This window comes from Petaurus breviceps, unplaced genomic scaffold (assembly GCF_028583685.1).
Source record: "Petaurus breviceps papuanus isolate PSGF00001 unplaced genomic scaffold, PetGlider_PUasm1.0 126, whole genome shotgun sequence".
Lineage (NCBI taxonomy): Eukaryota > Metazoa > Chordata > Mammalia > Diprotodontia > Petauridae > Petaurus > Petaurus breviceps.
This window is the reverse complement of record NW_027185655.1, coordinates 71,305,240-71,333,040: the sequence shown is the minus strand read 5'-3', so window position 1 is coordinate 71,333,040 and position 27,801 is coordinate 71,305,240. Positions and strand designations below refer to the sequence as shown.

The 27,801-nt window shown below is 36.9% G+C and overlaps 1 protein-coding gene and 1 pseudogene across 1 annotated transcript in view; both read left to right on the top strand.

The window, feature by feature from the left end:
• Nucleotides 1-27,801, top strand: part of GALNTL6 (polypeptide N-acetylgalactosaminyltransferase like 6) — a 226,156-nt gene that overhangs the window by 185,417 nt on the left and 12,938 nt on the right. The gene's annotated exons all lie outside the window — the stretch shown is intronic.
• The window catches only part of LOC138168948 (protein SGT1 homolog pseudogene), a 3,720-nt pseudogene continuing 664 nt past the window's right edge, over nt 24,746-27,801 (top strand).

Here is a 27,801-nt window from a genome sequence, read left to right as displayed (position 1 = left end):
AGAATTGTCCAAATGGAAAGAGAGACAAAAAAATCACCGAAGAAAAGAATTCCTTAAAAATTGAATTGGCTAAATGGAAAAATGTGATACAAAACTTCACTGAAGAAAATAATTCATTAAAAATTAGAATTGAGGGGTGGCGAGGTGGTACAGTGAATAAAGTACAGGTGGGGTAGACCCAAGATGGCAGAGTAGAAGCAGGACCTCCCCACTGCTTCAGCTTCCACCTTCCCCAATCCATGTAAAAATGGGACTCTAAACAAACTGTGGAGCTGCAAAACCCACAAAATGACACAGAGAAGCTAACATCCTGCTGAGGACAGCAGGGCAGGCTGGCAGGAATTGGCCAGCCCAGCACTCTGGGAGCTGAACCCAGACCCACTCGGAGGCTTTAGCCCCAGGGCGGGCCTGACCAGCTGCAGCCAGAGGGACTCCAGAACAGCAGCAGCTATGGCTGTTTCCAGATTTATCAACACACAGATGTGAAGGACAAAGTGAGAGTTCAGTGCAGTCTGGACTTTGGGACCAGTAAGTGGGAGTGTGTGGCTTTTGCCCCCGTGGGGCGAGAAGCTGCTGAGAAACCTGCACAAACAGCCAGCGCCACGTGGCAGCTTCAGCTCCTGACCTGCAGAGTATAGCGGGACCAAGCACCAGACTGAGGGGTAATCACTCTTGCTTTAACCTGCTTGGATCTGGATTGCAATCTAGGGTGGAGGTCTGGGGTATATGTCCATCTTGCCGGAGTGTATGGAGACCTCAGAGAGGGTACCAATCTAATAACTCCAGCAACTGAGAAAACCCCAGCGTTTGGGACGAAAGTTCCCTGGTCTGGTGGTAGAGTCCTACTATGGCAAAAAGCCCAGGGGTCAAGTGACTGAGGGACGACATGACCAGGCAAAGGAAACAAAGCAGACAGAAGATTCCAACATTACACTTCTATTTTGGGGACAAAAGGGAGCAAAACATGGAACAGCAGGAAGACAGTGAAGTCAGAACTCCTGCACCAAAAGCTTCAAATGAAAATACAAACTGGTTACAGGTCAAAGAGGACCTTAAGAAGCGGATAAGAGAAGTGGAGGAAAAACTGGGAAGAGAAATGAGAACAATGCAGGAAAATTATGAAATGAGAGTCAACAGCCTGACTGAGGAAAATAACACTTTAAAAAACAGACTGACTCAAATGGTAAAAGAGGCTCAAAAAGGCAATGAGGAGAAGAATGCCTTAAAAGTCAAATTTGCCAGATGGAAAAAGAATCTCAAAAGCTCAACAAGGAGAATCATGGCTTCAGAATTAGACTGGAGCAGATGGAAGCTAATGACTTTATGAGAAACCAAGATGCTGTTATACAGATCCAAACAAATGAAAGAATAGAAGGGAATGTGAAATATCTCATGGGAAAAAGCACTGACCTGGAAAATAGATCCAGGAGAGAGAATTTAAAAACTATTGGACTACCTGAAATCCATGATCAAAGTAAGAACCTACTAATCATCTTCCAGGAAGTTCTCAAAGAAAACTGCCCAGATGTTTTAGAATCAGAAGGCAAAATAGAGGTTTAAAGAATCCACCGATCACCTCCTGAAAAAGATCCCAAAAAGAAAACTTCTATGAATATTATAGCCAGGTTCCTGAATTCCCAGATTAAGAAGAGAATATTATAAGCATCCAGGAAGAAACAATTTGAATATTGTGGAAACACAATCAGAATAACTCAGGATCTGGCAGCTTCTACACTGAGGGATCGAAGGGCTTGGAATATGATATTCCGGAGGGCAAAGGGGGTGGGATTAAAACCAAGAGTCACCCACCCAGCAAAACTGAGTATCATGTTTCAGGGGAAAATATGGTCATTCAGTGGCATAGAGGACTTTCAAGCATTCTTGCTGAAAAACCAGAGTTGAACAGAAAATTTGACATTCAGATTCAAGAAGCAAGAGAAGCATGAGAAGGTAAACAGGGAAAAGAAATCATAAGGAACTTATCAAAGTTGAACCATTAACATTCCTACATGGAAAAACAATAATTGTAACTTATGAAACTTTTCTCAGTAGTTCAAGGGAATAGAAATATCTATATCTATCTATCTATATATCTATCTATTTATCTATATATGTCTATATTTGAGGGTATATGTGCATATGAATACATATGTGAATGTGTATATATGTTTACAGGTATACATAGATAGAGGGCACAGGACCAATTAAACAGGAAGGGATGATACTTAAAAGGTGAAATTAAGAGGTGAGAGAGGAATATAATGAAAGGAGATGGGGAGACACAAAATGGGGTTAGCTATCTCAAACAGAAGAGGCAAGGGGAAATGGTTACAATGGAGGGGAAGAATAGGAAGGCAAAAGGGAATGGGTCAACCTTATTCCCATTGAATTTGGCTTGAGGAGGGAATGAAATACACACTAAATAGGGTATCTCACCCTACAGGAGAGTAAGGGTGGGAAAGGGATGAGAGGGGGGATGATGTCATGGAGGGCAGGCTGGGGGGAGGGAAGTTGGAAGCACCCACTTTTGAAAAGAGATGGGATCAAAGTAGAGAATAGAATAAGTGGGAGGTGGGATAGGAGGGAGGGAAATATAGTCAGTCTTTTACAATATATATATATATTGTATATATTGTATATATGTTATTGTTTTGCATTAGCCACACATGTACATCCTATAGTGAACTGCTTATTTTCCCCGTAAGGGTGAGTGACAAGGGAGGAAGGGAATGAATCTGGAATTCAAATTTTTAAGATCAAATATTCAAATATGTATGTATGTATGTATATGTGTGTGTATACTATTATCAATACTATTTTACATGTAATTGGGAAATAAGATATGCAGGCACTGGGGCATAGAGATCCACTGGAAAAGTCAAAATGGTTATGGGAGAAAATATGGGAGAGAGCAGATTGGAGGAGAGGATATCCTGTGGGACTGCTATTTTGGGGGGTGGGTAGGGGAAAAACGGGGAGGAAATTTGTAACTCGAAATCTGGCAGAAACGAATGATGTAAATCAGAAGTTAAAGCATTTGAAAAAAAAAAGAATAAAGCACAGACCCTGGAGTCAGGAAGATCCAAGTCCAAATCTGTTCTCAGATATGTAACACTCGCCATGTGACCTTGGCCAAGTCACTTAACCCCAATTGCCCCGCCTTCCCCTCTCCAAAAACAAACAAAAAAAAATTTGAGCAAGCAGAAGCTGATGTAGTATGAGACATCAATAAAACAAAACCAAAAATACGAAACAAAATGGAAAACAATGCATAATATCTTATTAGAAAAACAACTGACCTATAAAAAAGATTCAGGAGAGATAATTTTAAAATTATTGGATTTCCTGAAATCCATGATCAAAAAAAAAAAAAAACCTAGACAGCATCTTTCAAGAAATTATCAAGGATAACTACTGTGATATTCTGGTAACAGGATAAAATAGAAATTGAAATAATACATTAATCATCTCCTGAAAGAGATAACAAAAGAAAAGCTCCACGGTATATTATAACCAAATTCCTGAGCCCTCTGGTTAAGGAAAAAACATTGCAAGTAGTCAGAAAGAAATGATTTAAGTATAGTGGAGCCACAGTCAATATAACACAAGATTTAACAGCTCCTACATTAAAGGATAGGAAGACTTGGAATATGATATTCTGGAGGTCAAGGGAGTTAGTATTACAATCAACAATCATCTTCCCAGCAGAACTGAGTATAATACTTTAGGGGGCAAAATGGATATTCAGTGAAATGGAGGATGTTCAAGCATTCCTGATGAAAAGACCAGAATTGAATAGAAAAATTGATTTTCAAATATAAGTCTCAAGAGAAGCATAAAAAGGTAAACAGGAAAGAGAAATTATATGAAATTTAATGACTTAACTCTTTACATTCCTACATGGGAATATGATGCTTATAACTCATAAGAATTTTGTTTTTATTATTACGGCAGAGAAGAAGTAGATATAGACAGAAGGTACAGTTGTGAATTGTCTATGATGGCATGATATCTTCAAAAATGAAATTAAGGTGTGAAAAAGAAGAATACTTGGGAGAAAGGGAAAGGCAAGGGTGGAATTGAGTGAATTATTTCACATAACAGAGGCAAGAAAGAGTTATTACAGTAGAGGAGAAGATGGGGGAGGTGACAGGGAATGCTTGATGCATACTCTAATCAGAATTGATTCAAAGAGGGAATAACAGACACACTCAATTGGTTACAAAAATCTCTCTTACCCTACAGGAAAGTAGTTGGGGAAGGGGATAGGGAAAGGTGGGGTGCTCATAGAAGGGAGGGTGGATTGGGGGAGGCAATATTCAGAAGTAAAACACTTTTAAGGAGGGACAGGGTAAAAGGAAAGAGAGGACAAAATAAAATGGGCAATAGGTTGGAGAGAAATATGGTTAACAATGACAACTTTGAAAAAAAATTTGAAGCAAGTTTCTCTCATAAAGGCCACATCTCTCAAATACATAGAAAACAGTGAAATTTATAAAAATAAAAATCATTTCCCATTTGGCAAATGATCAAAATATATGAGTAGTCTATTTTCATATTAAATGATCAAAATTATCTATGGCCATATGAAAAAAATGCTACAAATCACTATTGAGAAATTCAAATTAAAATAATACTGAGAAACTACCTCACATCTATTATATTGACTAATAAAATAGAAAAAGTGATTGCTAAATGTTGGAAGAATTGTGGGAAAATTGAGACACTAAGGCAGCATTGGTGGGGTAGCAAATTGATTCAACCATTATATAGAGAAATTTTGAATTATGTCCAAATATTTAAAGAAGTTCTTTTCTTGTGGCAAAGACTTGGAAATTGAATGGATGTCCATCAACTGGCATATGGATGAAGAAGTTGTGGCATATGATAGCGATAGAATACTATTGTGATATAAGACATCATGAGCTTGATGCTCTCAGAAAAACCTGGAGAGTCTTACATGAACTGATGCAAAGTGAAATCAGTAGAACCAGGAAAATACCGTACACAGCTACAGCAATACTGTAAGATAATGAATTGTGACTTAGCTGTTGTAAGAAATACAAGGATCCAAGACAACTCTGAAGGACATATCATGAAAAATGCTGTCTGTTCCCAGAGAAAGCATTGATAGTATCTGAACATCAGTTGAAGCAAACTTATTTTTTTACTTTATTTGTATGGGGTTTTTTGAATCTTTCTTTTCAATATGATTAATATGAAAATATATTTTGCATGATTACACATGTATAACCTTTATCAAATTCCTTGCCTTCTCAAGGAGTGCAGTGAAGGAGAGAGAGAGAATTTGGAACTTAATTTTTCAAATGAATGTTGAAAATTATTTTTACATATAATTGGAGAAAAATAAAACATTAAATTAAAAAAAAAGATTTAAAAAGAAAAGAAAAGCTTTAAAAAAACATTAAAACATGAACATTAATAGCAGAGAGCTTCTTGGGGTCACTGAAAGTAATGTACAATTACCTAAATACAAACTGTCCTTTTATCCTATCATATTTTGTCCCAAATTATTATTCACGGAAAGCACTAATGGATTAATTCAACAGAATCCATTTATGTGGATGTGGTGTATGTGATAATCTCAGTAAAGTGCATTTTCATTTGATTGTCTTTCCCCATGAGTATTGCTAGACCATATTTTTTGATAGGGCTATGTATCTTGCTAAGGATAACTTGGAGGGTTCTGATATTGATACATTTAGTATAAAATATTCTGAAATCAAAATCTCACCTTAACCACTGGGAATCTTTCTTGCATTTGAATTTTCATCAGGGCTTCCCAATAACATTTTTTTTTCTGTCACTTGTCACTGATAAACACAGGGTTATTGAACAAAATATTTCAAGTTGTATTTTTCAAGGAATATTTTCTGATTTTTAACATAAGCAAGGGAGATTCTTTGTAGGAAAAGAACCCCAAAGCCTATGGTTTATCAAGTCCATGGTGACAAATATTTCTTCATAGTCAACAAAGAATAAATAGATTAGAGTCTTTATCTTCTACATCTCTTATCTATGTACAAGTGTGGTTTACAATAGGAAAGTGTCTGCAAAAACCTTCCTTATTCCTTCTTGTTTTTGTATCACAGAAAGTCTTCACACATGAGGAGAAACAAATTAAACATGATGGTATTTTTGGTATGGGAAATTCAATCTTTGGGACATCAGCAGTTACTGATGTCTTCTCATTCCCTAAAAAATCTAGGTTCTTCTTTTATCCCCAATTACTACCACAGTGCATGACACAGAGTAAGCACTTACTAAATGCTTATAGGTGGACTGATTGGCTGCCTTTTACAACAATAATGTCCATGATATCTTCAATTTTTGTGTAATTATTCCTTCCTCAAGACCTGCATTTGAATACAGAATCTTGTGAATTTTTAAAATTATCTCACCTTTAAAAAGCATTCCTTTTACACATATTTTAGTTCTAGATATTTTCCCATCTTTATCATCTTAAATCCATCTTAAATGCCACGTAAAATAGTATTTAATATATACCTGTAGGAATATGTGTATGTTTGTGTATATACATTTTGTCTTATATGTGTGACTTCATTGATATAAAGAACACCTAGTCATAAAATTCTCTCAAAGATGGCAGAGTAGAAACAGGACTTCTGCAGGGTTCCCACTTCCACCTCCTCCAATACATGTGAAAAATAATTATTCTAAACAAACCTTAGAACTACAGAATTCACAAAGTGACAGAAACTAACATCCCACTGAAGACAGCCCAGTAAGCTGGCAGAAGGGGCCAACAAGCACTCTGGAAATAGAGCCTAGCCCTGTGTAAGGCCAAGATTTTAGCCTCAGGCCAGCCACAACAAGCCACCAGCTGGAAGGACTTAGGGAGAGTGGATCACCAGCAGCTGTGGCGGTTTCCAGACTTACCAACCCACAGATGCTAAGGACAAAGTGAGAGGCCAGTGTGAACTTTGGGAACAGGGAGTCAGGGAGTATGGTCCAGCCTCTGCACCCAGAGGGAGAAGCAGCTGAGGCACAGAGGCCACCACTGCATGGCTGCTTCAGATCTTCTGACCTGCAGATTGTAGGGGGACCAAGCAACCAGTCTGACAGGTAATCACTCATGCTTTAACCTGCTTGGATCTGGATCACAGTCTAGGGTGCAGGTCCTGGGGAATGTGACCAGTGAGCCAGAGCATGTGGAAGCATCAGAGAGGGCAGCCAACTAATAGCTCCAGTAGGTGAGAAAACCCCAGCAATTTAGGACAAAGCTCTCCTCTCTGGAAGCAGAGTTCTGTTGTGGCAAAAAGCTCAAAAGTCAAGTAACTGAATGGCAACATGAACAACCAAAGGAATGAAAGTAAGCTCAGCAATCTGACTTTAGACTCCTATTTTGGGGACAAAAAGGATCAAAATATGAAATAGGAGGAAGACAACAAAGTCAGAACACTTTCACCAAAAGCTTCCAAGAAAAATATGAACTGTTTACAGGGTATAGAGGAGCTTAAGAAGGATTTGGAAACCCAAATAAAAGAAGTGGAGAAAAAATTAGGAAGAGAAATGAGAATGATGCAAGAAAATCAGGAAAAGAGAATCAACAAACTGACTGAAGAAAATAACAACTTAAAAAACAGGCTAGGGGCAGCTAAGTGGTGTAAGGAATAGAGCACAGGCCCTGGAGTCAAGAGGACCAGAGTTCAAATCCGGACTCAGACACTTAACACAAAAACTAGCAATGTGACCTTGGACAAGTCACTTAACCCCAATTGCCCTCCATAAAAGCAAAAAGCAAAACAAAAAAGACTAACCCAAATTGAAAAAGAGGCTAAAAAAACCAATGAGGAAAGAGATAGATACCTTAAAAAGTCAAATTTGTCAGATGGAAAAAAGAATCTCAAAAGCTCACTGAAGAGAATCATTCCTTCAGAATTAGACTGGAGTAAATGGAAGCTAGTGACTTTATGAGAAATCAAGATACTGTTAAACAGATCCAAAAAAATGAAAAAATAGAAGGCAATGTGAAATACCTCATTGGAAAAACCACTGACCTGGAAAATAGAACCAGGAGAGATAATTTAAAAATTATTGGACTACCTGAAAGCCATAATCAAAAAAAGAATCTAGAAATCATCCTTCAGGAAATTATCAAGTAAAATTGCCTAATGTTTTAGAAGCAGAGAGCAAAATAGAGGTTTAAAGAATCCACAGATCACCTCTTGAAAAAGACCTCAAAAGACAATTCCTAGGAATATTATAGCCAGGTTCCAGAGTTCCCAGATCAAGGAGAAAATGTTAAAAGCAGCCAGGAAGAAACAATTTGAATATTGTGGAAACACAATCAGGATAACACAGGATCTGGCAGCTTGTACACTGAGGGATGGAAGGCTTGGAATATGATATTCCAGAGGTCAAAAGAGGAGCTGGGATTAAAACCTAGAATCACCTACCCAGCATTACTCAGTATCAAGTTTCAGGGGAAAATAGGGTTATTCAATGGAATAGAGGACTTTCAAGCATTCTTTTTGTTTTCATTTTTCAAATACTTTATTAATTTCTGATTTACATCATTCATTTCTGCCAGATGTTGAGTTACAAATTTTCTCCCCTTTTTTCCCCTACCCACCACCCCAAAATAGCAGTCCCACAGGATATCCCCTCCTCCATTCTGCTCTCTCCCATATTTTTTCCCATACCCCTTTCAACTTTTCCAATAGGGCATGGTGGATCTCTATGCCCCAGTGCCTGTATATTTTATTTCCCAAATACGTGTATAATAGTATTAATAATAGTGTGTATATATGTATAATTTTTTAAACATTTGCTTTTAAAACTTTGAATTTCAGATTCATTCCTTTCCTCCCCTGTCACGCACCCTTACTGGGAAGATAAGCAGTTTAGTATAGGTTGTACATGTTTAGCTAATGCAAAACATTAACATAGTAGATATATCGTAAAAGGCTGACTCTATTTCCCTCCCTCCTACCCCACCTCCCACTTGTTCTATACTCTACTTTGCCCCCATACCTTTTCAAAAGTGGGTGCTTCTAACTTCCCTCCCCCCAGCCTTCCCTCCCTTCCATCATCCCCCCTCTCATCCCCTTTCCCCCCTACTCTCCTGTAGGGTGAGACACCCTATTTAGTGTGTATTTCATTCCCTCCCCAAGCATTCCTGATGAAAAAGCAAAGTTGAATAGAAAATTTGACATTGAGATACAAGAAGCAAGAGAAGCATGAAAATGTAAACAGGGAAAATAAATCATAAGGAACTTATCAAAGTTGAACTATTTCCATTGCTACAAGCAAAAAACGCTAATTGTAACTTATGAAACTTTTCTCAGTATGAGAATATTTGAAGGGAATGTAAATGTTATATGTATGTATACATGCATATATACATACATATATGTACACTTACATATATGTATAGATACATATATGTCTATATAGGAGGGTATTGTGTGTATGAATACATATGTGTGTGCATGTTTGTGTATACGTATACATAGAGGGCACAGGACCAATTTAATAGGAATGGATGATACTTAAAAGGTAAAATTGAGAGCTGAGAGAGGAACATAATGAGAGGAGATGGGGAGAGACAGAATGGGGTAAATTATGTCATATAGAAGAAGGAAGGGAAAACTGTTACAATGGAGGGGAAGTAGAGGAAGACAAAAGGGAATGAATAAACTGTACTATCATTGAATCTGGCTGTATCTCACCCTACAGGACAGTAGTGGGGAAGGGGATGAGACAGGGGATGACAGAGGGGAGGGCAGCTTGGGCGAGAGGGAAGTTGGAAGCACACACTTTTGAAAAGGGACGGGGCAAAGCAGAGAACAGAATAAATGGTGGGCAGGATAGGATTGAGGGAAATATAGTCAGTGTTTCACAATATATCCACTATGGAAAAGTTTTGCATATCTACACATGTACAACCTGTATTGAATTGCTTATCTTCTCAGTAAGGGTGAGTGATGATGAAGGAAGGGAAAGAATCTGGAATTCAAAGTTGTAAGATCACATGTTTAAATATATGTATATATACATACATATATATATATATGTATAATTTTTGTTTTTATATGCAACTGGGAAATAAGATATACAGTCACTGGGGCATAGAGATCCATCTTGCCCTACTGGAAAGTGAGAGGGGGGATGGCAGAGGATATAGGAGAGACCAGATCAGGGGTACTCAGTGGGATCACTGTTTTGAGTGGTAGGTAGGGAAATGATGGGGAGAAAATTTGTAACTCAAAATCTTGTGGAAATGAATGATGTAAACTAAAAATAAATATAAAATTTAATTAATTAAAATTAATATAAAGAATAAATGTAGTGGTGAAGATGCAGAAAAAAAATATTCTCTCAACCAACATAGATTGACAACTGTTTTGAAATATAGTCTTGGTGACTATCCTGTGGGCATTAAGAAATTGTCACATTCCAGGGTCATTTTTTCTGTGTGGTAGAACTAGGATTTCAACCCATATCTTCTTGGCCTAGAGAAAACTCTCAAGTAAAAATAATAATGATGATGAAAATCATCATCACGACCAATTTATATATAGAACTTTAAAGTTTGCAAAGTTCTTTACTAGAATTCACATTTTATCTTAATTCTCAGAGTGGGTACTATTATTGTCGTAATTTAAAAGATGAGGAAAGTGAGGCAGAGTCAGTAAGAGAATTGCCCAGATTCATGCCCGCTAGTATTTGGAATTTGTTCTGTAAATACCTAGGAAGAGGGGAAAACACGACTATTACAATATCAGCCCTTACATGTTATACTCAATGAATTTAACTAGCCTATTTTTAACTTTCTGAATTAGAGACATGTTTATTAATCTGAGGCCAGATTTAGACTTAATTCTTCATAAATCCACACCCAGCACCTCAATATTACCTTGTGTATGTGCAATATTTGACAGTGTAATAATATGACTTTTTCTATAATGCCCCCTTTTTCCTTATATTTTTGCCTCTAAAATTGGGACTGAATATGAATGTGCCAGTGAATATCACCATGGTAACTCTAAAGCTTCAGCAAATACCATCCCATCCTGCACCTCCATATGGAATTTTATATGTATACAACACTAATCCCCCAAAGAGTTGAGAGGTTTTTAGAGACACTTTCTTCTGTCTTTACACACCAACCCTGTAAAGCATGATAACTGGAAATTGCTGTTTTATTCATTTCTAATATCTAGAGGGAATAAAGTGTAAAAAAAATGAAACTATTTCCCAGTTCTCAGACCTAGTACTAATAGAAATTGGGGGTAGAATAATGGGGCTCATATTTTGTCCAGTATTCTCCCACCAGATAACCAAAATATTCAGGGACTACTTTGAGAGATTGCTGGAAAATGTTGCCCTCCCCCCATGAAGATCCATCATGCTGAAATATAACTTGTGCTTAACCATTTTATGACACTCAATGTAAAGTTTTGGAATATTGCTGTCCCCCTCCCATTCCTGTCCTTGATTCTCATTTCTAAGAAAAGACTTGAGTAAACATGTTTTCTAAGTAATCAACTCTGCGTAATTGTCTCACTTTTGAGCATTGAGGTTTCAAAGATTAATTTGTTGAAATTCATGAAATGTTATTGAAACATAAGATATGATACCAGCCAAATGATAATGTAAAAATGATTGGTAAAATGAAAGGTGAAATAATTTCTTTATGCCAGTAAAATGGTGCAGATACACAAAGGCATGTGAGGAAAAGCAGAAAGAATAATCATATCTTTACTTAGAAAGCTTTATTAATATTTGTTTGGATTTAGAACCTATAATTTCCAAACCTTAAAATATTGTAACTTTTATTTGGAATTTGTTCTATAAATAACTAGAAAGGGGAAACAAGTTCTATTTGATCATGAGGTCTGGTTGAGTTACAAATTGTCTATATGGAGGTATTACCTATACCACTGGGATTACCAATGAATGCATCACAGTGAATGAGTTATCTCTTTTGGAAATATTTCTACTTCCAAACTTCCTTTAAACATAAGGATAAGGTCAGATTGAAAGACATTTTAGTTGTGTTTCATGATATAAACTCAAAGTACTGCAAGATGAAGATCATTGAAAGAGCTAACTGCTAATTCAAAAAAGCTTTTTTATTAATTTTATTTTTTTTCTAAAGAAGTAGTCCAGCTTAAAGGCATTTGCATGTTATCTAGTACCACTGTAGATTCCTGAAAAGCATTAGTCTTAGGAATTAAATGAATAGTTCCCCCTTGAATTCATTGCTCTACATACATTTTTAAGTATTTAAATTTTCCCTTACTTTCTATTTTAAGTCATGGATATAAAATTGCATGTGTTTTTGTCAGTGATGTATTGTTGTATATGTTTGACAAAAATATATGTTCAATAATAGTGGCAAGTCATTTGCAAGAACCGCAGCACTGTTTTCCCCCAATTGTTAATGCTACTAAATTTTATTTCATTTGACTGCTGGATGCTCCCAATTGTCTTATTGTCAAAAGTCATTTTGTCACTAAGAAAAAAAAATGATTTAAACTGCAGGGCAGCCTAAATTACAGCTTTTGGTCAAAGTCCAGTCATAAATGTGTTGCAGAAGGTACAGTGTAATTTGATAGGAAGCAGGTATAGCCCTCTACCCAAAACAATCCTCAGAAGTCTGCAACTTTGTGGAAAAAAAATTAAAACTTCATTGACTCATTGCTTAGAATTTGGCACTCTACAATGTCATTGAGGCCTCCATTTTAAACATGGTAGCTAGTGAATAGAAGCCCTTTGTTATTTTTTATGATTCTCAAAGCCTAGATTGGAGTTGGAAACACAGACGTTAATAAATAAGCAATTAAGTGCCACTTCATGTCAAGCAATGTGCTTCATGATGAGAATAAAAGGAAAACAGGATAAATAGTCCCTGCTTTGTAGATGATTAGATTCTCTTGGGGAATTGTACATATAGAGACAAATGCAAAATAGGTACAAGATAATTTTTTTGAGCTGGGGAGGTTATGGTAACTCATAAAACCTTTAAAAGTAGGAAATAGTACTTAAGCTGAGTATTGAAAGAAACTGGAATTCTAAGAAGCTTTGAGGTTAGTGGGTAGTATACTCTAAACATGAGAAAAGATTTTGTCTTTTTTGTCAGAAATTGTCAGTAGAGGGAAAATGCATTCAAATTATTGGGAAAATGCAATCAAACATGTTAATGTGTGGTTTTCTAAGTTATGTGCCCACCAAAATCCTTATATATGCTTTAGTGGCCCCTATTTCTTTTTTAATTTGATATCACTGTTGTAGATGCTCTAGCCCATTTTATTTATCAGTAAATTTAAGCTTAGTGTTAAGAAATGGAGTGATAACAAGAAGCAGTAGGAAGGCCAGACTTACTAGAAAATAAAGTTGAGGGAAGAAGGATGATGTTGAGTAAAGCTGGAGAAGATAAGGCCAATGGGGAAGGCCTTTGACTGCCAAACAACAGAGGTTATTATTGTACCTAAACAGATTTTAATTAGTCACTAGATAATTGGGTGCAATGCTCTAGAAGAACTAGGCAGAAGATATATTCAACTACGTTGTTATAAGAATCAAATGAGAGAGCATTTTGTAGTTGTAAGCACAACATTTAACACATAGTAGGGGCTTAACAAATGCTTCCTTCCTTTCCCATTTCCCACAAATGTGGATGAAGATTGACTAGGACTAGAGTCGCAAAACAAAAAAATCTGAGAATTGAAAAGGAACTGAGCAATCATTCATCAAGTCTTTGTCTTTGTCTCAATCCAGATGAATAGGGTAGTACTAAAGGAGTCCTATTTCATGAAAGGGTAGTGAGCTGAACCTCTTTAAAGCTGAAGGCCTAAGCAGTAAAGCATGCAAGCTTCCACAATCTCATTGTCTACCCAGAGGACCCAATTACCCTGGACTGGTCTGATTACTTTCATCACAACTTCCAGCCACTCAGAACATAATCTAGACCTTTTTTGGATCTATGTAAGTCTATAAATACCTGATTTTCCCAATAGCTGTACCACATCACATATATCAGATTGGCTAATATAATAAAACAGGAAAATGATAAATGTTGGAGAAGATGTGGGAATATTGGAACATATGCATTATTGGTGGAATTCTGAACTGATCCAAACATTCTGAAAAGCAACTTGGAACTATGCCCAACATGCTATAAAACTGTGCATACTCTTTGATTCAGCAATACCAGTACTAGGTCTGTCTCCCAAAGAGATCATAAAAAAGGTAAAAGGACCTGTATGTACAAAAATATTTATAACAGCTCTTTTTGTGGTTGTAAAGAAATAAAAAACTGGAAATGTCCATCCACCCCTCGGTCACAAGTAAATCACAATTTCATCACTACTCAGTACCCACAGAGAGGTCTTTTCATCTTGACTTGGATCAGGTTTTCAGCTTCCATGGCTCCTCTTCCATGGTCCCACCATCCACCAGAATCTAACCAACTGCCCCCTGAGTTCAAAAGCAGACAGCTTCCAGCTCCTTGTTCAGCTCTCCATGCAGTTCCTGCTCCACATTGGAGCTCACAGTGTCCAGTCCATCTTAAACCCTTCACAGTCTCTGTTCCTGGGAAGATAAGGTTTAACAAAGCCACAAGAACATCCATACACATTAACAAAGTCACGACAACATTTGTACAGAATACTGACATCACAGTCATGCTTCCTCAGTCTTCAGCAGCTCCAGCTGGCCCTCGAAAATCCTCAGCAGCCTCAGCAGCTTTGGCTGGCCCTCAGAAGTCTTCATCAGCTTCATTCATCAAAATCACTTTCTCCTATTCTCAAAATCAAAATCACTTTCTCCACGGAAGTTCCAGTCCAGCAGCAGCCCAGCCTTCAGGTGCATATCCCAAGAAATAAGACTGTCCAGCTTATGTTCTTCCTTAAATATGGTATAGTTACTTCCTGTATAGCCCCTTCTGTTATATCAGCAACAGGGGTTCCCTGTTCAGCCCCTTCCTGTTACATCAGCAACAGGGGTTCATACCTTATATTTCTTTAACAGAGGCTTAATTTGAAACTTGGTGCTAAGTACCTCAGTTTAGCAATGCAAAGAGATCTTCAAATTTCATTACTATTCCACAGGCAGATTTCAGAACAAACTTGGAAATGTTATAAGTCTGATCCTAAGTAAAGTGAGCAAAACCAGAACACTGTACACAGTAATAGCAACACTGTGCCATGACCAACTTTAATAGACATGGAATTTTTCAGCAATACTATAATCTAAGACAATTCCAGAAGTCATGATAGAAAATGCTATCCACACCCAGAGAAAGAAAGAACCATTTTTTCTTTTTTTTTTCCTTTTGTTCTGATTCGTCTGTCACAACGTGACTAATGTGTAAAAATGTTTAATATGATTGTTTACATATAGGGAAAAATTTAGAACTCCAAATCTTATAAAAGTGAAAGTTGAAAACTAAAAATAAATTAATTTAAAAAAAAAGAAACACCTGTCTCTTCTTTTTTATGCTGTTTCTTGTCTTTATTAATTTGTTCACTTTTAGTTTAAAAGATTCAGTTCCACAATTCCTTGAGTTTGAAATTTTTCTCTCCCTCCCTTCTTCCCCTCCCCCATGGTGGCATGCAATCAAGTATAGGATCTGCAAATACTTCCACGTTAGACATTAGTCAGGTTATAAGGAAGGATTGTAATGGATAGAAGAAACAATGAGAAAAAGGATACAAAACCAAACCAGAAAAAGAAAGAGAGCAGGTAGTTTTCTTCAATCTGCATTCAAACTCTGTTCTTTCTAGTTCTTTCTCTGAATGTAGACATCTCTCTCCATCATGAGTCTTTTGGAGTTGACTTATAACCCTGCATTGCTGAGAAGAGCCCACTCTATCAAAGTTGGTCATCACACAAACATTGTGTCTGTAATTGTCAACAGATTTCTCCTGGTTCTGCTCTTCTCACTCAGCATCAGTTCATATAAGCCTCTCTAGGTAAATATGAAGTCCATCTGCTCCTCATTTCTTATAGCACAATAGTATTCCATTACATTCATATACTACAACTTGTTCAGCCATTCCCCAATTGATGGGCATCCCCTTAATTTCCAATTCTTTGCCACCAAAAAAAGAGCTGCTATAAATATTTTTGTACATGTGGGTCTTCCTCCCACTTCTATGATCTCTTTGAGATATAACCTAGAAGTGGTATTGCTTGGTCAAAGAGTACGAAATTATTTATAGCCATTTGGGCATAGTTCCAGATTGATCTCCTCTAATAAACCCATAAACTCCTTGAAATTTTAAAAGGACCATTTCAGTAAAAAAAAATAAGAAAATATAAGACATATCATATATAAGATGAATGAAGGCATAGCTAATGAAGCATTTACTGAGTCCACATTTCTGTATTCATCTGAATTGGAAACCAAGATGATCTCATGTTCATTCACAGGTAGACAGATGTTGGGATTATTGTTCCCTAGATCTAGGAAGAGCCTAAATCCTTCTCAGAACTTGCTTTTTAAATTTATTTCTAGATTTAGACTCTATTATGGATCCAGACCATTCTGCTCTTTCATTCTAGTGCTGTTCTATTCCCTGGGTATCCTGCTTCTATAGAAGTTGTTGGCCCCAGAGATGAAGAATGTATTTTATCTGACCCCAAAGGAACTTCTGGACTTTGGACCATCCTACCATTGACCTTGAAATTTCTACTTCTTGCCCTCCTGGTTGCCTCTGTGGATTTGAATTCCTAGAATCCATCCTGTCTTCACATCCCGTTGTTATTGACCCTTTAAAATTTATCTGACAGAGTCAATAGATAGTTGTTAAAGGGAATCATACCCTTTGGCAAAACCATACATCTACAGCAATTGTTCTAGGCTGTATCTCACCTTAGTTCAGCATCAGGCCTCTAATCCTAAAGCAGATATCACATCTCTTCTTTCTCTGAGTCTATATTCCCCTTGTTGTTACATGTGAAATTCTGCTTCTGATTTGTGGCACACTTACACTTATCATCTGGGCCAATCACTTCACCTCTATTTGCCTCAGTTTCCTCAACTGTTAAATGGGGATAATTATGGCATCTATCTCCTAATGTTATTGTGAGAATCAAATGAAATATTTGTAAAGTACTTAGCAACGTCCATGGCACATAGTAAGGAATATAATAGTGCTAATCATCATCTCCCTCTCACCTATCCCATACCCCTAGTACTACATACATCCCCTATATTCACCACCACCAAATACCACCCCCTCCAGTGCTCCCCAATATCATTACTACTTCCCAAGGCTAAGATGATCTCTACTTCCTGGTATGGAGCAGAAATGAGGAGAGGGACCAATTACTTATATAGTGCATACTATGTATGAGTCCTGTGCCAAGAATTTTACAAATATAATCTAATTTGACCCTCACAACAATGCTATGAGGTAGGTGCTATTATTATTTCCATTTTACAGTTGAGGAAACTGAGGCAATGTTATTTTTGAACCTATGTGTAAGTCTAAAAAGCATAAAATATAGACAGACAGACAGACAGACAGATAGATAGATAAATATACCATGTTTCCCCGATAATAAGACCTATCCCGAAAATAAGCCCTCCCCTTACTGTGTAAGATTCCTCTAAAATAAGCCCTCCCCCGAAAATAAGCCCTATTGAGATTGCTACTGTAGTGAAGGTGATCCCCTGCGCTACACGCTACATTGCTACATTACAGTACCCTCTGTATGCACCGTCTCCTCCTCCTCCCCTCCCGTGAAATGCACGCCGCGCTCCGAGCTGCATCCAATCAGAGCTGCAGCAGTGAGCGCATCATCCTGTTCTTCCCCAGTGATTTGCTTATTGAATAAAGGTACATTTTTTTGTTCACATTTACCTGTTTATTAAACTTGCTGTCAATGTTCATTAAAATAAGCCCTCTCCTGAAAATAAGCCCTCTGGTGTTTTTTCTGTTCAAAAAAATTTAATTAGACAGTGTCTTATTATCGGGGAAACATGGTAGATCTGAATTGGGAGTTACAGCACATAGGTTTGAATCTTGACTATAGCTTGTGTGAACTATGGACACTCATTTATTTTCATTGGGCCTCATATCATCTTTATTTAAGATGAGAGAATTTAACCATATGACCTCTGAGGCTTCATCCTTCTCTAAGTCTACATTCTTAGGATGTTCTAAAAATGCCACTGACATCCTTTTCTGATATTTTGTCAAGATTTGAATGCTACCTTGGATTTTCTTCCTAAATTGAAAGTTTACTATATGGCTCCCAACCATCTATTGTTCAAAAACCAACCTAACTTTATTGGGTTTGAGTAAATGTTTGTTTCATTTTGGCTTTTGATTTTTCATCACAAAAGCTCACAATGGCCCATGATCTACTAAAGTATCTAAAGTTTTCAATCTATATCACTATAGTAATTAACTACTCAATATCAAATTAAATTATTCTATCAAAGAGTAAGGAATAAGAAATAGAATTGTAAAGGATCCTAGAAACCTTACAATCAAATCTCTATTTTATACATCAGAAAACTGAGACCTAAATTAAAAATTTAGTATAAGATCACAGAGATATTGCATCTATATTTTGAAGAAATATGGTTTCCATGGTATTAAATGTCTAAATGTTATGTAGTTTTCATAATTTGAACAAATGTAATCTCATACTTTGTCATTGTAGAGGATAATATGCCTATGATGTAGAAACCTAGCGACCTTCTTTCACCCTCTGTATCTTCAGTACCTAGTAAATAAGTTATTCATAACATACTACGCAAATATTTCTTGTTTTTCTTACAGGAACTTGAGTCATAGAGGAACAAAATGGATGGTTAAAAATAACTAATAATCAATGACATGCTATGTGTAAGGCAAAATATCCATAGTGTGGAATATTTTAAGACCTTTCATTTACATTCTAAATTGGTTCTTGTTAAAAGTAATTAAAAAAAAACTATTTTCTACCTAAATCTTCTACTATAAAACACTAAATGATTTCCAAATGGATTTGAGCTAAAAAAAAGGCATTCAAAAATGTTACCCAGATACAAATTATCTGACAAAAATGTTATGAGTTGAAAATTTTCTCATAGTTTAAAAATTAAAATAATCCACCAAATTTTCTCTTTTTGTGAGTTCTACTTATTCTTCAACTTTCATATTTACACCATTTGTTATCATTTTCACTTGATTTTCTTTTTTACAAAACTAGGATTATACCTCCTTCCTACTACAGAAGAGGAACATCACACTAACTACTGTCTGTTTCCATTTAGTTACCATTCCAATATTTATAACACTGCCAGGTTAATTTTCCTTTTGCAGAAAGCCAGGTATGTCACTCCGTTTCTCAAAAATTTTGAATGACTCTCTCTTTCCTACTAAGTAAAGTCTTTTCTTTATATTGAATTATTTTCATTAGATTCCAAATCAAATGGAAACTAGTTTGATTTGAGATAAGCTCAAAGAGTAAATTCTGAAGAGGCTTTGAACCCATAACAAATCAAGATTAACTCCAGGAGAAAAAAAATAATTCTGGTCACAAGGATCACAAAGGTATCTTTAAAATATGAAATAAATTATGAAACTGGATTAGCTAGGGAACAAACAAAGGCAAGGGAAATTTGATACTTTAAGTGAAATGGTGGGAAACTATGCCAAAAACACGATGCTCTTAAATCTTTTATTTCAGGAATAATGATAATCTGGGGCTACGTACCTGCTGAGCAAAAGTACATTCTTCCATGTATCCTTTGCTCAAACTACAATTGATAACACTGTCTCAAATATGTCATATTCCTTCTCCCTTCCATTATTAAAGTCATGAGATTTATGTTCTCTGTACTTAAAATTATATTTCTTCCTTTCTTCATTTGCAGAATTATTATCCTTCCTTAAAAATCTAAGTCAAATGTGATCTCTAGCATGAAATCTTCCAAGACTGCTTTCTTGAATAAATGACAAAATAATTTTGCCTGTTCCCATTGTGTCTTCCATTTCTAAATCTCTGTTCTCACATTGGAAAATATAGGTCAGGGGCGGCTAGGTGGTGCTGTGAATAGAGCACTGGCCCTGGATTCAGGGGGATCTGAGTTCAAATGTGACCTCAGACATTTAACACAAACACTAGCCATGTGACTTTGGGCAAGTCACTTAACCCCAATTGCCCTCCAAAAAAGCGAAAAAAAAAGTTAGTGAAATTAAAGATGTAATTAAAAAAAAGTGGGGTGGCTAGGTGGTGCAGTGAGTAAGAGCGCCAGCCCCAGAGTTGGTTCCTGCCTCAGATACTTAACACCCACACAAAAAATAATGACCGTGTAACCTTGGGCAAGTTACTTAACCCCAAATGATTTAAAAAATATATATATATATATTATATATGTCAGGAATAAAAAGAAGGATGGGGGGAGAAGGTCCCAGAGGCTTGTAAAAAAATGCCTATTCACATCTTTGATCATTAATCAATTGATGTATCATTCATACTCTTGTACCTTTTACAAAGTTCTATCTATATTAGAGATGTGAGACTGTTATCTGAAAAACTGCCTGTAATAATTTCTCCCAATTTTCTGCTTTCCTTCTAATTGTGTCTAAATTGTTTTGTAAGGAAAACCCTTTAATTTAATGTAATCAAAATTATCCATTCTTCAACTCACAATGTTCTCTATCTCTTGTTTAATCTAAATATACAGGTTACTGAGATGTGTTGCAAGAAGGATCTCATAGGTATAGCCTAGACTGGAATAGCCCCAAGGTCCCTTTATGGACTTTATTGGTCACAAACCAGTAAACCCCACCTCAGCAAACCACTGAGAGATTCTGATTCCCAGTGTGGTAGAATAGGCAAATGTCAACACCAGGATGACCCACCATGTGCCTCAGCATCACCAGGAGAATCAGCACATGCCAGTTCAGAGAACCACTACATGCTTTAGCACAGCCCTGGACAGGCAGGCATCCCCTAGGGGTCAGACATCCCAGTGCTCCAGGGCAGCCCTAGGTAGCTTCCTCCAGTAGCAAACTCCCATGTGCTTCAGTGTAGCCTTGGGGAAATGTGGGGAAAAAACCCTGGCCTCAGTAGATGCCAGATACCACCACTAAGACTATAACTCATTAAGAGGTAAGCTGTAAGCACCTGAGTTCCCAGCACCCAAACTAGGCCCCTGGCACCCAGTATGAGAAGTTTAGGAGTGGTTCCTGTGCTCAAGCAGGAGAGCTCAACTTTAAGAGTCAGAAAAATAGACAAATAAGAAGAGAAAAAAGCAAAAAATGAATACTGACTATAGGCAGTTTCTATGGGGACATGAAAGATCAAAACACAAACTCTGAAGAGGAAAACATTGTCAATATACACACAACCAAAACCTCAAAGGGAAGTATAAATTGGTCTCAAATCTAAAAAGCCTTCTTGGAAGAGCTCAAGAATGATTTCAAAAGTTAAATAATAGAGGTAAAAGAAAAATTAAGAAAAGATACAAGAGGTATGCAAGAGAGAATCAAAAGGTTGGAAAAGGAAGGCCAAAAATTGACTGATGAATTCAATTCCTAAAAAATACAATTGGCCAAATGGGGAAAATTCCACTGAAAAAAATGATTCCTTAAAAAGTAGAATTGGCTAAGTGGACAAGGGGGTACAAAAACTAATTGAAGATAATTTTTAACAAATGAGAATTGGGCAAAGAGAGGCTAATCCATGAGACATCAAGAATCAGACATACAAAATCAAAAGATTGCTAAAAAGGAGAAATTATAAAATACCTCATTGAAAAAGCCCTGGCAAAAATCCAGAGATCCAGGAGAGGTTATTTCAGAATTATTGATTTCCCTGAAAGCCATAATGGAAAAAAAAGAAGTCTAGACAGCATTTTTCAAGAAATCATCAACGAAAACTGCCTACGGTTAGAACCAGAGGGTAAATTAGTCACTGAAAGAACACACTGATCACCTCCTGAAAGAGATTCTAAAATGAAAACTCCAAGGAAGATTTTATCCAAATTCCAGAATTACCAGGTCAAGGAGAAAACACTTCAAGCACCAAGAAAGAAACTACTTAAATATCATGGAACCTCAATCAGGACTACGTAGGACATAGCAGCTTTGACATTGGAGGATCAGAGGATTTGAATAAGATATTACAGAAGTCAAAAGAGCTTGGACTACAACCAAAAATGAACTACCCAGAAAATTGAGCATAATATTTTAGGGGAAGAGATAACATTTAATAAAACAAAGGAGTTCCAAAATTTTCCAATGAAAAAGAACTGAACAGAAAATTTATCTTCAAATATAAGACTCAAGAAAAGCATAAAAAGGCAAACAGGAAAGGGAAAAGGCATCATATTCAATAAGGGAAAACTGTTTACATCCCTACATGGGAAGATGATACATATAGCTCTTGAAAGCTGTATCATTATTATGACATTTAGAAGGGGGTATACATAGACATTGGGGATGGGTATAAGTTGACGTTGATTTGATGATAAAACAGGGGTGAAAAAAAAGGATTGTACTGAGAGAAGAGGAAAGGAGGAGAAAGAAAAGGGTAAATTAACCTGAAGAGGCACTAAGACCCATTATAGTAGAGAAAAAGAAGGGGTAGAGGCGAGCATTGCTTGAACCCTACTCTCATCAGTTATGCCTCAAAGAGGGAATAATACACACTCAGCTGGGTATAAACATTTTTTACCCTATGGAAAGTATGGGGGGAAAGGAGAAAGAAAAGAGGAGAGGTGAATAGAAGGGGGAACAGATTGAGGGAAGCAGTGGTCAGAAACAAAGCACTGGTGAGGAAAGAAAGGGAGAAAGGAAAGAGAAAAGTATAAATGGGGTGAAAGAGGATGGGGTGAGACACATTCACAGAAACTGTGAATCTGAGTTAGATGAACTCTCTCATAAAACAGAAGTGAACAGAGTGGATTAAAAAACATAATCCTACAATTATGGGATTGGGGCAGGGAATATCTTTTTGATTATATTAAATTAAAAAGGTTTGGGGTTTTTTTTTGTTTTTTTTTTGCAAGCAAACTCAATGCAACAAAGATTAGGAGGGAAGCAGAAAGATGGGAAATGATTTTTATAACCAGTGGTTCTGAAAAAGACCTTATTTCTCAAATCTATAGAGAACTGAGTCCAATCTATAAGAATACAAGTCATTCACCATTATACACTGTGGCCAGGTTAAATTTATTCTACTAATAGTGACCCATATAAAGAAGATTATAAATACCTTGATTTCCTCATATTTTAAATAAAGGAATTGAACCTCTCTGGTTCCTTTGAGCTTCAAATCTATGATCTAACCTTATGAGACCAGATTAAGTGGCTTCCCTGGCAGCTAGCAGGTGTCTGAGGCAGGATTTGAGCTCAAGTATTGCTGAGTCAAAGTTCAGAATAATATCAACTATGCTAGCTAACTCCTTTCAACTTCAGTTTTCTCATCTACAAAATGGAAATAATAATGGCACCTCATAGAGTCATGTCAAATAGCACATACAACATGCACAGCAAAATTTAAAGTTCTTTACAAATTTTAGCTAGATAGTAGTGTTGTATTATTATTATCATTACTAATAATAACAATAATATACAGGAAACAAAATAGGCAAACTACTGCTCACAAAAAAAGTATTCAAAGCAGGCTGTCCAGAACAATACAAATAGAAGAGGGAATCACTGTTTCTTCCTCTATAAAAATGAGGATAATGATAACACCTTCTTCACAGGATTGTTGTGAGAATCAAATGAGATAATGTTGCATTTGGCAAATCATGAACAGGGCTAGAATTATTAGTTTTTATCACTATCATCATTGTTACTATAGTAGATAAAAAAAAGGCCTACAGACCTTTCTATTTGTAGATGACATGCTATTAAGTCCTGGAAGTCAAGTAAACAGGCATTTATATGTCAGTCACTCTGCAAAGCACTGACCATACTAAGAAAAGTCCCTGTTTTCCAGGAACAGTCCAATGTGGGAGACAAAATGCAAATAACTATGTAAAAACAAGACATACAAAGATACCTTGGGGTAATATGTGAGTGAAGATAGTACAGTTAAGGAGGACAGAGAAAGGCTTCTTGCAGATGGTTAAGTTTTACCTGAGATTTGAATATCTATATAGAATATGCATTCTATATAGAATATAGAAACTGAAAGACAGAAATGACAAGGAAGGAGAGAGTTGCAGGAATGGGAGATAGCCACAGCACAATGCAGTCACGAGATGGAATTTCTTCTATAAGAACAATGAAAAAGCTAAGGTTTTAGAAACCTAAGAAAGTAATGTGAGAAATGCTGAAAGTTTGGTTTCCACAGGTTCTCTGGAAACAATGGACATTGAACAGGGTGTGCAGGAAAGCATAAATCAGGATGAGATAGGAAGGGTAGAGCCCTCTCCCCCCGATCCCCACCCCGGAATCCAGTCGTACAGCTGGAAGAAATTTGTCAAGGGGCTTGAGCTAAGCTGACTAGGACTGGCTGGAGGTTGGAGGATGGTCACCAACTTTTCATTAATACCTCTGCTTAATGAGTAGGTAGGTAAGGTTGTAACCCAGAAGAGCTGGAGCCAATCCCAGCTCTGGAGGGAACAGGCAGGAAATTCAAATGGAAACAGCGTAAAAGAACTTGCCTTTGTCTGATCCTTTGTAGCCTTTTTAGGGAGGCTCCCTGTTTATTCATTACAGAGTAAATGTAAAATAAAGATATTGAAATACTTCATGAATCTCCAACAAGCATTGTTTATTTCTAGACAGAACACAGAGCACATTTATAACAGTAAGAATGGGCCAGTTTATAAAGAGATTTAAAAGTCACATAATTTTATATTTGATCTTCAAAACAGTAGAGAGCCAAATATATGGGTCACATAATGAGACCTGCAGTTTCTGGAAGACCATTTTGAAACCTGAGTGAAAGATGGCCTAAGTTGCAGAAAAAATGGAGGCGGAGAGACCAACCAGTAGGCTGATGCAATAGGTCAGGAATATGCAGTGATCATCAGAATAGTCCCAGTGTTAGAGGAGAGATACAGGTGTATATGAGAAATATAATAAAACTACACATGAAAGGATGTGATTCTTAATATAGAGGGAAGGGTACGAGAGATTGAGTTGTCCATAATAGGGATAGCACATAGGTTGTGAGCCTGTGTGATTAAGAGAATTGGTGGTGCCTTTGAAAGTAATAGAGAAATTAGGAAGAGGGTAGGTTTTGGGGAAAAGATGAATTCAGTTTTAGGCAGATTCAGTTCTGTTAAGGTTTGAAAGCCATTCACAGAATTATTCCAATCAAGTATATATTATGAGTTATCAATGTTCTCAAGATCACTTTTTCCTGCAAATAAAATCATCCATATATTATTTTCCCACTCATTTAGTTTCTTCAGCTGTTTGCAAAGATAATAAAATGTCAACTCCCCCAAAATGTTACTGTCTAAACATAATTTCATATGTGTACCTTTGATCTGATTGGTCATCCTTCCTTCATCTTCATTAGTGACATTTCACAACTGATACCGCATATTAGACTGAGGTCTTAGTTCCAAATGTGGTAGCTCAGCCACTTGACTTTGATAGAATGATTCAATGAAAATGGTAAGAAATCTGATGCTTTTTCTTCTTTCTGTTGTCTTCTTTCCTGCTTCATCTTTAAATAGTCCTGAGATGTTCTAACTCAGGGCTTCTTCAACTTTTTCCATTCGCCACCCCTTCAGCACATCTTAAACTGTGGATTGCGAACCCAAAAGTTAAAGAACTGTTCTATTCCTGAAACTTTCTGAAATCTCTTTTCCCCCTCCATCATTTACAAGAAAATGGCATGGTTCATAATCATTTGTCATCTTAGACTTTACAAAATCAGTTTATATTTTAAAATGTTTTCCTTATACCAAGCCTGCACAACTTGCTGCTTCCAGCATGCTGAAGGATTTTCTCTACTTATAAAGGAAGTTTTTGTGTCCATTTTTTGCAGGCCCGAAATCCTTTGGCATCCTCTAAGTGGCCAAAGGACTTTAAGGAGCCCTGGGGCCACATGTGCAGGCCTGCCTTATACTGTCAGGATTCTGCTCCATTAGGTCATGATGACTTGAGGAAATCTCAGGCTGAGAATGTGTATGTGCATATGTAAGTGTGAATGCCCAAAGAATATAATGGAGAGTCTGTTCTTAAGCCTTTCCCTTTATGCATATTCAAGTTTAAGGATTAATTGCTTATTTGAATAATTCAGACTGAAATGGCTATAATGTACCACATACCTTTTTAAATTCATTTTTATCCTTTCTTCCAGTTTGGTATTGATTTTAATTTTATTCTTGTAAGTCAATGATCTGATTGCAAACAAACAAATGGTAAAGAAAGAGCTTCCCAGTTCTCCAGAAGTTTACCCCCGAGTGGTGGCAAAAACAGTGTGAAGTATGGAGGTGATGGGACCTGATGACAGCATCTGGGTTGTTTCCACCCCTGTCGGACCACAGATCGATGAAGACCCCAAAGGCACTGGAAGAGAAACCAGATGATGCAGAATATTACTGCCAAAGAGCTTATGCCCACATCCTTCTAAAGAATTACTATGACGCTGTTACAGATGCAAAGAAGTCTCTTGTACTCAACCCAAATAATTCCACAGTACTACCAAGGAAAGGGATAAGTGAATACTATGAAAAAACTGTGCTGAGGCTCTAGAGAGTTTCACAGAAGGATATAAATTAGATGATACAGATAATACTTTTAACATCTGCATTAAAAGATGTCAAGAAACTAAAAATAAGGTAGTATCACAACCTGGAATAATTGTAAAACAGCAAACCCAGTAATCAAAAATCAAATATGACTGGTACCAAACAGAATCTCAAGTAATCATTACATTTATGATCAAGAATGTTCAGAAGAATAACATAGATGTGGAGTTTTCAGAAAGTGAGTTGTCTGCAGTGGTGAAACTTCCATTGGAGAAGACTATAGTTTAAAGCTTTCACTTATTCATCCTATAGTACCTGAACAGCAGGCCTTTAAAATACTTTCAAGGAGGGGGGGAGGCTAGGTGGCTCAATGAATAGAGCACCAGCCCTGGAGTCAGGAGAACCTGAGTTCAAATCTGGCCTCAGACACCTGACACACTTACTAGCCGTGTGACCCTGCGCAAGTCACTTAACCCCAATTGCCCTACCTTCCCTCCTCCAAAAAAAAGCAAAAAACAAAAAAAAACATAAAATTCTTTCAACAAAGATTGAAATAAAAATGAAAAAGTCAGAGACTATAAGATGGGAGAAGCTGGAGAGACAAAGGGATGTACCCAAACCCAAACAATTCATACCAGATTCAAAGCACGCATATCCATCTTCCTCTCATTATACAAGGAATTAAGACAAATTAGTTGGTGAAATCAAGGAAGAAAAGAATGAAAAATTAGAAGGAGATGCAGTTTTAAGCAAGTTATTTCAAGAGATATATTCAGATGGTTCTGATGAAGTGAAACATTCCATGAATGGAAACATTCCATTTATGGAATCTGGAGGCACAGTTGTGAATACAAACTAGTGTGATGTAGGTAAAAGGAAAGTTGATGTTAATCCTCCTGATGCCGTGGAATGGAAAAAAGTATTAAATAAATTAGTTTGCTATGAAGGAAGGAAAGAGAGAGACAGAGAGAGAGAGACAGAGAGAGAGAGAGAGACAGACAGACAGACAGACAGAGAGAGAGACAGAGAGAGAGAGAGAGACAGAGAGAGACAAAGAGAGAGAGAGAGACAGAGAGAGAGAGACAGAGAGATAGAGAGACAGAGAGACAGAGAGAGACAGAGATAGAGAGACAGAGAGA